Genomic DNA, 11,943 nt, shown 5'->3' with positions numbered 1-11,943 from the left:
TCTGCAGAATTTGATAATGATTTGATTGCTTGTTGGAGGGAGTGACCCCTCACCCCCATTTTCTTTAATAGCCTGGTCATAAATGTAGCAACACATCCCCTGCATCCCACTTCGACAGGGAAAATCTTGGTCTTCCAGCCATTCTGGGAAGCTTCAGTTGCCAATTCAGAGTACTTGGTCTTTTTCATAAGCTTCTTCAACACCATCTTCCCATGGAACTGTCAATTCTACAATGTATGCCAACTTGGCTGTTATGGACCACAGGACCATATGTGGCCGGAGTGTTGTAGCCAAAATGTCTGGGGGAAACAAAAGCCTTTTTTCTAAGTCCACTTCAATTTTCCAATCCCGAGCTGGCTGCAGAATGCTTGCATCCATTGATGTTATCTGGTGCTCTGGCGGTTGGCCTGCTTGTATAAATGTTGTGAAGTCGTGCCGATGTTGGTGGGGAAGCATTAGTGATCGTTCGCCTCTGTTCAAGGATTGATGCCAGCTGTTTGTGAACTTGGTTATGCCACCAAGTGTAACGCCCTTGGCCGAGGCTCATAGTGCATCGTGTTAAAATGTGCCTTAGTGATGCAGGTGCTTGGCAAAGGGAGCAAGCGGGATCTTCTCCGAACCACTGCTTCAGGTTCTGGGGTGATGGTAGAACATCATAAGTGGCTCTGATGACATAATTTAGCCGAGATCCTTCCATTTGCCAGATGTCACGCCAGCTGAGTTTCCTCTTTTCCAGGCTCTTCCAGTTAGTCCATTGGCCCTGCTTGGTCATTGAGATGGCCTTGGCATGTCACTCTACCTCCTCCCATCTTCTCACCTCCTGCACTATGAGCCGTCTTTTCTGTACTGACGTTGCCTTGTGCCATTGAGGAGCCTTTGGGATGAGCCCGAGCCCGGTTCTCCTGTATTGGACTTGGCAACAATATCCTGGAAATGAAGAGCAGACTTAGCACTCTGAACGGCTTCAGATGGGGTCCACTTCCTCCCCGTTGCCACACGGGGGGCTGCTGTTTGAATAATAGTATCTTCAGATTCAGTGAGGGTCATGACCAACCTTGCTTTAGTGGATTTGAACTCTTCCACAAGTCCTGCAATGGGTAATTCCAATTTGCCACTCCCATACAGTCTGACAGCATTTAAGCATCGTGGAAGTCCAAGCCACTGTTTCACATGTGTGCTGATCATTCTTTCCAGCTTTTCCACTTTGTTGATGGGGATTTCATACATAGTTTAAGGCCACATAATTCTTGCTAATATGCCAAATTGGAAGCACCACAGCTTGAGTTTTCCTGGTAGCAAGGTCTTGTTGATGCGAGCTATGTGCATGATGGTATCCTTTTTCAGTTGTTCAAAAGGCTCGGGGTCCTTCAGCTTTGCATCATACCATCGGCCCACACTCTTCACTGGCATTTCTGAAACAATTGGAACAGGTATTCCATCAGTATGAAATCTTTGATCCTTGACTTGACTTTTGACAATGGAGACGCTTCTGCACTTGCTGGGTTTAATCTTCATCTTTGCCCATGTGATGTTTTGATGACGTTTTTCCAGAAGTCTCTTGGTGCAGGGGATAGTTGTTGTTAGTGTTGTTATATCGTCCATATAGGCTCGTATAGGTGGCAATCGCTGACCACACTGTAGCCGTTTTCCTCCCACAACCCATTTTGATGCTCTGATAATGAGCTCCATTGCTATAGTGAAGGTCAATGGGAGATGATGCACCCTGCCATGATGCCTACTTCCAGTGGTTGTCACACGGTGGTAAAGTCTGATGTTGTGAGACAAAATTGCAGATCCTGGAAGTAGTTTTGTTTTACCAGATTTGTTAATATTGCAGGCACCTGAAATAATTCAAAAACAGTCCATAGTAGCGAATGAGGAACTGATCCATAGGCATTGGCCAGATCGAGGAACAAGACCTTCAGATTCTTTCGTTCTTTCTTAACAGCCTGGATTTGATGCCATAGCTGGTATGTTCAAGGCATCCCGAGAAGCCTGCTATGCCAGCCATTTGGATTGATGTATCAATGAAATGGTTTTGTTCCTGCCGCTGAGTTCCATCCGACTGATTTGACCTTCCTCTTGACAGAATCTGGTCAATGCGGGGCTCTGGGTTGAGGATTTTCAAGCACCCTCCTTCTTTGACGTTTCATTGATAAGCCCACAACATCTCCAGAGGGCTCAACGGTGATACCTGGTGTCCCAGTTACACCCCCCTCAATTCCATACCCTCTGTCTTCCTTGCAGCCCAATTGTTGTCTCTCCTTTTGATCCAAATTCAATTGTTGCTGATCTCATCAAGCAAATCGGGCATGGTTGGATACAATTTTGAGTTGACAGCATACGCACCAGATCGGAGATTGGGAGTGTTAGTATGTATACAGGTACAATGAGCTTACTAGTACCAATGAGATGAAGGATAGTTTCTTCATTGTTATTTAATAGTTTTCTCAAGAGATTGCGGGTACAGACTATCTCAACATGAATAGAGGGTAAACAGCTAATAGTGGGGTTGAATTCAAATCATTTCAAGTCTCACCCTTCCAAGGGGGCCGGCTCATTAGCAGCCAATAGAATGGATATTCCCATTTGATCATCTTGCAACAGCAGGAGGTTTACATAGTGCACTTTCAGAAGTTATAACATTTGGTTGAAAATGTCTGGATGATTGCAGATAGAATTCTGAACAGTGTTGCATGAGTTATTGTCTAACTCAAAGCCAATTGGGACTGTAAGGGCAAGGGACATGTATGCCAGTTAGCATCATGTTGTTAATAACCCATGTCTTTTCTACCATTTATGGTTTATCTGTTTAAGTGTTTCACACACAGATTGGTTTACTGTATGAAACGACATAGCTTTGAAGGCTTCACGTAGCCACTCACGTGACTTCGATATAAAACAGAAAGATTAAACGAGAACTTACTGTTTGAAGTTTGATCTTTATTTTATGAGAAGTTGAAGTGAGGGACCACGTGCCCTCCACTCCCAACCCTGAAACTCATAAAGATCATTCGGTAAGTTGAGGGTTATTAATCTTTCTATTGTTTAAGTTCATGCAAGTGGTCTGCGGTTTCATACAGTTGCACTGAAGATTGATGAGCATGCGGGCTGGCGGGCTCTTCACGTCGCCCCTCACTTCAACTTCTCATAAAGTAAAGATTAAACTTCAAGCGGTAAGTTCTCGTTTAATCTTTCCATTATAAGTAGATCCTTTTCTGGAACACCACACAGAGTCACCGTGTTCTGTTGCCATCCTGCAACATTCAAGACTGAAGTCTCTCAAAAATCTTTTCTTGAGCTAAGGAGATAATGTTTATAAAGTTGGTGCATAACCTCTCTGCTCTTGCATTCTAATGACTAATGGATTCCAGTATCCCATATGCCTTCTTAATCACATTCTCTATTTGTGCTGCCATTTTCAAAGATCTTTGTACTTGCTAAACAATGTTCCACTGTTTATCAATACTTTCTAGGCCCTTGCCTTTCATAGGCTTTATGCACAGCCTAGTATTTCCTAGCCATGTTAGTGCTCCAAAAATGCGTTATCCCACATTCATCAGGATTAAACTCCATCTGCCATTTCTTAACTCATTTCACCAACACATCCATATTACCCTGTGACCTAAGACTACTCCCCATATTGAAAACTACTCCACCAATCTTCATGTTGTTTGTAAACTTGCACCAGAGAGCATATTTATGCTCCCACCAATGCAGACAGAATAAAGACAGAACAATAGATCGAGAGAATATGAGCGATTTCACTTGTGCAGAGAGACGTTAACAGGTTTTCATAATTCTTCTGTCATCCTGTGATTATATACTCCTATGAGTCTTAGATGAGGCAGGAATATTACAAGACATTAAAATATACATAATTGAGGGCGTTTTTGACATTAAACTGAAATGAATGCAAAAATGACAAAGTCTTTATGTTCATTTAACATATTATACTACATGTAAATCTGATATTAAAGTGGCACTTACTTCAGTGTTTCCTCATTGTGATGCTTCATTAGGCTTTGATTTAAGCTGCATTGCATACTTTGTCTTCGAGAAATATCTTCTTGTCATTAATTTTCTACATCAGTGCTTTAAAACACTGAACTCATCACGTGAGTTATGTAAGAAATTTGTGATGCGATATCTTAGAGAGCCAAGATCAGATTTATGTTGGGCATTCTGCCTGTTTTAGCATCACTATTAACTGAAATAATCAATAACCCCTTTACATTGTAGAACCATTTCCATTGGAAATAGCCTGTAATATTGTCAGGTTGGCAATGTTATTGAATCTGTCCTACTTACAATACATTTATATTCGAAATGTTCCTTTCTTTTCAGCCATGCTATAGTGTTCCAAATTTTTTTTATTCATTCTATCATGGTCAGCTTTTAGATTTCATGCAAACGTATTACCGCTGCTCGATAAAATTTGTTCAACATGGCTACCTCAATTACTTTGCATTTCAAGCAGACACATTCAAGCCAACATCTCCACTGAGCATAATGATTTCCCCTTGCCATCCTCTCTCATCCTCACCCTGAAACTTTGTGTAACAGCTACATCTCTAATGCTGATACATTTATTTTCATAATGCTCTGTTTTTGCATTAAAATTGCTCAATATTATCCTCCCTTTGTTGCTTTTTCCCCACCTGTGACCAATCTTAAAATTATTTTTAAAAAATCATCTGTTTTTGCTATTGGGTTCGGATATGCTGTTATGTAAATTGTATCATAGTTTGCTGTGATGAATAGCAAATGTCAAATGAATGAGAACTGTGCCTTACAAGCAAGAGAATGACCTGAGGCAGTGACCAAAATACACGAGAAAACTTAAATAACCTGCGATCTCCATAGATGGGATTGGTCCCCTGAGAAAGGCAACATTTAACCACATATGTTGTGGTTAACCACTTGAAGTTTTAACCGCATATGTGGTTAAAACTTCAAGAATGTCTGAATTTCTGATATTCAAATTACATAAAAGCTATGTAGGGATTAACAGGTTCCTTTCAGAATGGCAGGCAGTGACTAGTGGGGTACTGCAAGGCTCGGTGCAGGGACCGCAGCTATTTACAATATACATCAATGATTTGCATGAAGGTATTCAAAGTGACATTAGCAAATTTGCAGATGACACAAAGCTGGGTAGCAGTGTGAACTGTGAGGAGGATGTTATGAGAATGCAGGGTGACTTTAAGTTTATTACAGGCACATTAAGTTTAATACAAAGGACATTTATTAACAAAGGACATTTATTATCGCATACACCAATTGTTGTCATGAAATTTGACTTGCCATTGCAGCACACAAATAAAGATAAGACACAGCATTAAAGAATTTAACAATAAACATAAACAATGACATATCTATTCTCCGTGGCCTTTGTAGACCAGTGAAGTGTTGAATTGTTTATTTACTTTATTTGCTTGGTTTTGCTGCGTGGTTCGTACTCGTGTTTTATGTATTTTAATTTATTGTTTGAATTTTCGTATGTGATTTATGCGCCTCGTGTTAGCTGTATGTTCTGTTGTTCTGCCTGTTTTATGGTGTCTTGCTTGTTTTCTTTTTTTCTGTACAGCACTTTGGTCAGCTTTGGTTGTTTTTTAAGGTGCTTAACAAATAAAGTTATTATTATTATTATAAAAACATCCCTCACATTGCATTTTAAATGAATCTAATCTGTTTTTTAAATCTTCTTGTTTCACCCTTGAACCCATCACTGACTGACGCATGAGGGGCGATTTACAGTAACAAATATGCCTACCAACCAGCTTGTCTTGGCAGCAAATCGGAGCACCCAAAGAAAACCCATGGTGATAGTGAAAACGTGCAGATTCCAAGCTCAAGATGCAGCTTGGTTCTCTGGTACTATGTGGCAGCAACTCTGTTAGCTGTGTGCCACATGTTGTTTGTGATTAACTCTTTCTGTCTCACTTTATTCATTTCAAATTATCGATGAAGTGGCTGCTTGTACATCAGTCTATGAAAGTAAGCATGCAGGTAGGTACAGCAGGCAGTGAAGAAATCAAATGGCATGTTGTCCTTTATAACAAGAGAAATCGAATATAGGAGCAAAGCCATATAAAGCCCCAGTTGTACAGAGCCCCAGTGAGACCACACCTGGAGCATTGTGTGCAGTTTTGGTCCCCAAATTTGAGGAAAGACATTCTTGCTATTGAGGGAGTGCACCGTTGTTTAACAAGGTTAATTCCCAGAATGGCGGGGCTGTCATATGCTGAGAGAATGGAGCAGTTGGGCTTGTACACTCTGGTGTTTGGAAGGATGAGTGGCAATCTCATTGAAACAAACAAGATTGTTAAGGGTTGGACACGCTAGAGGCAGGAAACATGTTCCTGATGTTGGGGGAAGTCCAGAACCAGGGGCCACAGTTTAAGATTAAGCCATTTAGAATGGAGACGAGGAAACACTTTTTCTTACAAAGAGTAGTGAGTCTGTGGAATTCTCTCCCTCAGAGGGCGGTGGAGGCAGGTTCTCTGGATCCTTTCAAGAGAGAGCTAGATAGGGCTCTTAAAAATAGCTGAGTCAGGGGATATGGTGAGAAGGCAGGAACGGGGTACTGATATGGGATTATCAGCCATGATCACATTGAATGGAGGTGCTGGCTCAAAGGGCCGAATGGCCAACTCCTGCACCTATTGTCTAGTGTCTATTGTCCATTGCTATGGTTTGGTCTGACAAATGAATATTTGTCCCTGAATGGACATGAATAAGAAACAAATTTACTGGTAATTGTTTTCAGAGTTTTGTTTTATGGGTTGATAGGCAGTTAAGAGCAAATTTATGAAATTACTTTATTGGATATAAAACCATGGGATTGCAAAATAGTTTACATCAATGCAAGACTTTCAACCATTTGCTGCTGCATTACTGAATTGAGAAACAGGCACTGGGGAGGAATTCTGGTTTTGGTCACCGGTGTTTAAATGCAATGTTTCCCCCAGATATCGTGGCTATACCATTCCGACCAGACATGGTCCTGTGGTCCACAACAGCCAAGTGGGGTTGTGACTGAAGAAGGGTTTTGGCCCGAAACTTTGCCTATTTCCTTCACTCCATAGATGCTGCTGCACCCGCTGAGTTTCTCCAGCATTTTTGTGTACCTTCGATTTTCCAGCATCAGCAGTTCCTTCTTAAACACTTTGGCCTACCTTGTGGAATTGACAGTACCATGGGAAGATGGTGTTAAAGAAGCTTATGAGAGGAAAACGACCAAGTATTCTGAACAGGCAACTGAAGCTGCCCAGAATGGCTGGAAGACCAAGATTTTCCCGGTAGAAGTGGGATGCAAGGGATTCTCTGCTATATCTATGACCAGTCCTTTGAAGAAAATGGGGATGAGGGGTCGCTCCCTCCAACAAGCAATCAAGTAATTGTCAAATTCAGCAGAAAAAGCGGCAACTGGATTTGGATTAAAAGGAAAGACAACAATTGGGCTACAAGATAAAGACAGACTACAACTGAGGGGGTTGTACATCTTCTTTTTCTGTTGTATGTCTTTTAGACCTGCTGCTCCGTTGAGGTGAGCCAGGCCAATGTGTCATCGTCCAGGTCAATCAGACCTCGTTCAGCATTTGGTGGCCGGTGTTTGGGGCAACTGGTGACTATGTGCTTCACTGTCTGTGTTGGGTTCCCACACTCGCAGGAGGCGCTGTCCATGAGGCCCCACCTCTTCATCGCTACTCCATAGCGTGCGATGCCTGTCCTCAAGCGGTTGAGGGTTGTCCACTGCTTCCGGGGCAGGTCCTGGCCAGGGAAATCCATGGGGTCATCGATGTAATGGTGTAGCCTAGATGGTTCCGCTGACTTCCACTGGTCCCTCCATCTTGTCTTGACCCAGGCGGCCTTGGAAGCATCAGCCGGTGTTGTGCAGAGCAGCTCTTGGGCTTGCATGGCAAAGTGATGCCGTGACCTGAGGCGCACTCGTTGTGGTGTCTCTGTGATGATCTGATGGAGGAGGTGGGATTCACTGGTCTGCGCCTTTCGAGAGAGCTCCAGCGTGGCTGCTTCTCGTCTGATGTTGGCTGGGGCAATGCCAGTGAGGACAGGCAGTTGGTTTACTGGGGTGGCTTGTAGGCATACTGCGGCAGTCCACAGGGCGCTGTTGAGGGCAGCATCCAGCTTCTTGGCGTGAGGGCTACGGCACCAGACCAGGGCGCAGTACTCGGCGCATGAGAACACCAGGGCCACTGTGGACATGCGCAGTATCTTCGTCGTGGCTCCCCATGTGGTGCCAGCTAGGCGGCGTATCAGTGTGGCACGGCACTAGGCTTTGCCTTGGCACCTTCCAGGTGTTGTTTGAATGACAACATTCTGTCGAGCTTCACACCAAGGTACGTGGGGACGGGCTGAGACCGTAACCGGGCAATATCCACCATGACATTCATCTCGCGGGTTGCTTCCCTGTTGTTGAGGTGGAACATTGAAGATGTTGTCTTACCCATGCTGAGCTTGAAGCACCAGTTCCTCAGGTATGAAGACAGGATGTTCATGGGGTGTACATGGGACACCAGGCATCACCGTTGAGCCTACCTGATGACCCCAATGATGTACCTAACCTATCTTTCACCACTCTAATCCCACTGTCAATATCAAGAGTGCCGACTTACTACAGAAATTGAAACATCAAGTCCTATTAGCTCTACTGATCGGCTGTGTATTAGACTCCAAGGAAATGGAGGTTATTACAAATGATGGCTTATGTATACATTTATTGCTAGTCACCAGAGAGGATTTCATCCTCTGTAATGTACCAAAAAACACAGGGTATGCTACTATCTGTGTCCATAATATGTTCATATTGATATGATGGGAACGAGTCAGATTATAGAAGAGGGATCGACCGACTGACCAAATGGTGCCAGCATAATAACCTGGCCCTCAACACCAGCAAAACCAAGGAACTGATTGTGGACTTTGGAAGGGGTAGGATGGGGACCCAAAATCCTGTTTATATCAACTGGTCGATGGTTGAAAGGGTCAAGAGCTTCAAATTCCTGGGTGTGCGTATCTCTGAAGATCTTTCCTGGTCTGAGAACACTGATTATATAGAAAGCACATCAGCGCCTCTACTTCCTGAGAATATTATGGAGAGTTGGTATGTCAAGGAGGACTGTCTCTAACTTCTACAGGTGCACAGTAGAGAGCATGCTGACCAGTTGCATCGTGGCTTGATTCGGCAACTTGAGCGCCCAGGAGCGGAAAACACTACAAAAAGTAATAAACACTACCCAGTCCATCATCGGCTCTGTCCTCCCTTCCATCGAGGGGATTTTTCGCAGTCACTGCCTCAAAAAGGCTGGCAGCATCATCAAGGACCCACACCATCCTGGCCACACATTCTCCTCCCCGCTACCTTCAGGTAGAAGGTACAGGAGCCTGAAGACTGCAATGACCAGGTTCAGGAATAGCTGCTTCCCCACAACCACCAAACTCGGCTCGGACAAAACTATGAACATTAAGAGCCCATTATCTGTTTATTTGCACTTTTCAGTTTATTTATTCATGTGTGTATATATTTATATAATGATATATGGACACACTGATCTGTTCTGTATTCATGCCTACTATGTTCTGCTGTGCTGAAGCAAAGCAATAATTTCATTGTCCTATCAGGGACACATGACAATAAACTCTCTTGATCTTGATCATATTGTGCTATTTGGAAAAAGTCGGATGGTGTTCCTGCTTCCCAACTATAAAAGTCGGTTGGTGTTCCTGCTTCCCAACTATAACAGTTTCAAAAACAGTTTTGAATGTTCAGTTTACAACAATTACCAAGAGACTTAGCATGTAACTAGTTTTTACCCTGCCTCATAGATAAACCTCTACCTTTTTAAAATAAAAAAATCAATTTTCTTTAATAGACTGGTTGCAGGAAAGGTTGGTGCTGCAACAAAATAAATAACCAGATCAGTTAGAACCTGTTTAAAGGAAAGGGACACAACGGCACTTGGAAGCAAATGGGTAAAAGAGATTTTGCATGATTTTTCTTGTTATAACATTTTGTTCCGATCGAACTGTAATATATTGTATTATGGCAGAGTAAACTATTTATATTGACTATATGTCATTGATAAATACATGAATGAAATTCAAAGTTGTTGTTGATGACAGGCACATATATTAGATAAAGGCACAAAATCTGCATTATTGGAATGAAGAACAAAGCTTTCAGTAATTGTGTACTTCTGCTGAAGTAATCCCATTGAACATTAAGCTCTTCAAATCAGACCTAATCTCATTAAATGGAAGAACATGCTGAAGGATTTGAATGACCACCTCCTCTTTTGCTGCTGATGTGTTCATCATGTTCCATGACCAACAGCATATGATAGACAACAGCATAACAATCTTTAATTCTCATCTTGGGCTGTCAGCACTCTCTACTTTCGATTCTGAAGTCACTTGGTTGTAGATTCAGTTCCCAATCTAGCTAACCGAGCACATACATTTTGTTTGATACTACTGAGTAGTATTGTATTTTTAGTGGTGGGATCTTAAATCAAGACCTTGCCTGCCCTCTGTAGTGTTCTAAAATGATCTCCTGTTGCTAGGTTGAATATGATCAGAGGAGTTAGCTACAGTGTCCAATCAAATATTAAATATTTATACCCAACCAACATTAAAAAAAAAGAATTTGGGGGATCACTGTTATATTTACTGTTTGTGGGAATTTGCTGTTTGAAAATTGACTGCAGTATTTCCTGCAGAACAAAGCTAACCAGACTCCAAAAGTAAATACCAACCATATGGTATATAACTACACATGTCTTCCTTTGACCTAAGGCCTGAATAAAGGATTTGACTTCCAGCTACTTCAATATTGAAATGTTGTGTTTTTCTCTCTGGTACTCATCAAAGCAAATAGCCGCTGAGTCATGTAATGTAATGCATTTATCATTAGAAAGAAGGTAGGAGGGTATAGATTTATTTTATAGTTAGATGGTTTCATGTTATCCTTATTAATGTTCAGTGTATAAAAACCCAAACCGTTGCAAGCCCAGAGAGAGTAAATAACTCCTGGATGCAGCGAGGCTGTCTCAGTTTTTTTCTAACTAATGGGAAAATGCAAGAAAACAACAGTCAGCATCCTTTCTTGTGTTATTCATTCATGTTGATATTTTTTTTTTTGCAAGTTGGAAAATATGTTGAGATAACTGCAATTAAGATGATTCTAAGTCTTCTTACATCTTGGTAGTCGAGAAAATACACTGTTTGACCCATAATTCTGCAAGATTGCAGACTTTCTTAAGTCTCCACTGCAATGCTATTACTGTCACCTGCATTTGAGGTGCAGTTTTCTAAATGGCTGGAAAAGCATATTTTCTACATTATATATTGTTCTTCAGCCTTACCTTGCCCATTGTGTCAGGCCACAGAGGAATTATATTTCTGAGAAACATTCATGGTGTTGGGAAGCATTCATGATGTTTTCATCCCCCAGAGAGACTGAACTGCCACATAAAAGACAGTGGACAGACAAATGGACCTAGAGTCATAGAGTGATACAGTGTGGAAACAGGTCCTTTGGCCCAACTCGCCCACACCGGCCAACAATGTCCCAGCTACACTAGTCCTATTTGCCTGCGTTTGGTCCATGTCCCTCCAAACCTGTCCTATCCATGTACCTGTCTAACTGTTTCTTAAACGCTGGGATAGTCCCAGCCTCAACTACCTCCTATAGCAGCTTGTTCTATACACCTACCACCCTTTGTGTGAAAAAGGTACCCCTCAGTTTCCTATTAAATCTTTGCCCCTTCACCTTGAACCTATATCTGCTGGTCCTTGATTCCCCTACTCTGGACAAAAGACTCAGTGCATCTACCTGATCAATTCCTCTCATGGTTTTGTATACCTCTATAAGATCTCCCCTCATCCTCCTGTGCTCCATGGAATAGAGACCCTGCCTAT

Source organism: Leucoraja erinacea, chromosome 2, assembly GCF_028641065.1.
Source record: "Leucoraja erinacea ecotype New England chromosome 2, Leri_hhj_1, whole genome shotgun sequence".
NCBI classification, from domain to species: Eukaryota; Metazoa; Chordata; class Chondrichthyes; order Rajiformes; family Rajidae; genus Leucoraja; species Leucoraja erinaceus.
This window is presented reverse-complemented; position numbering follows the sequence as displayed.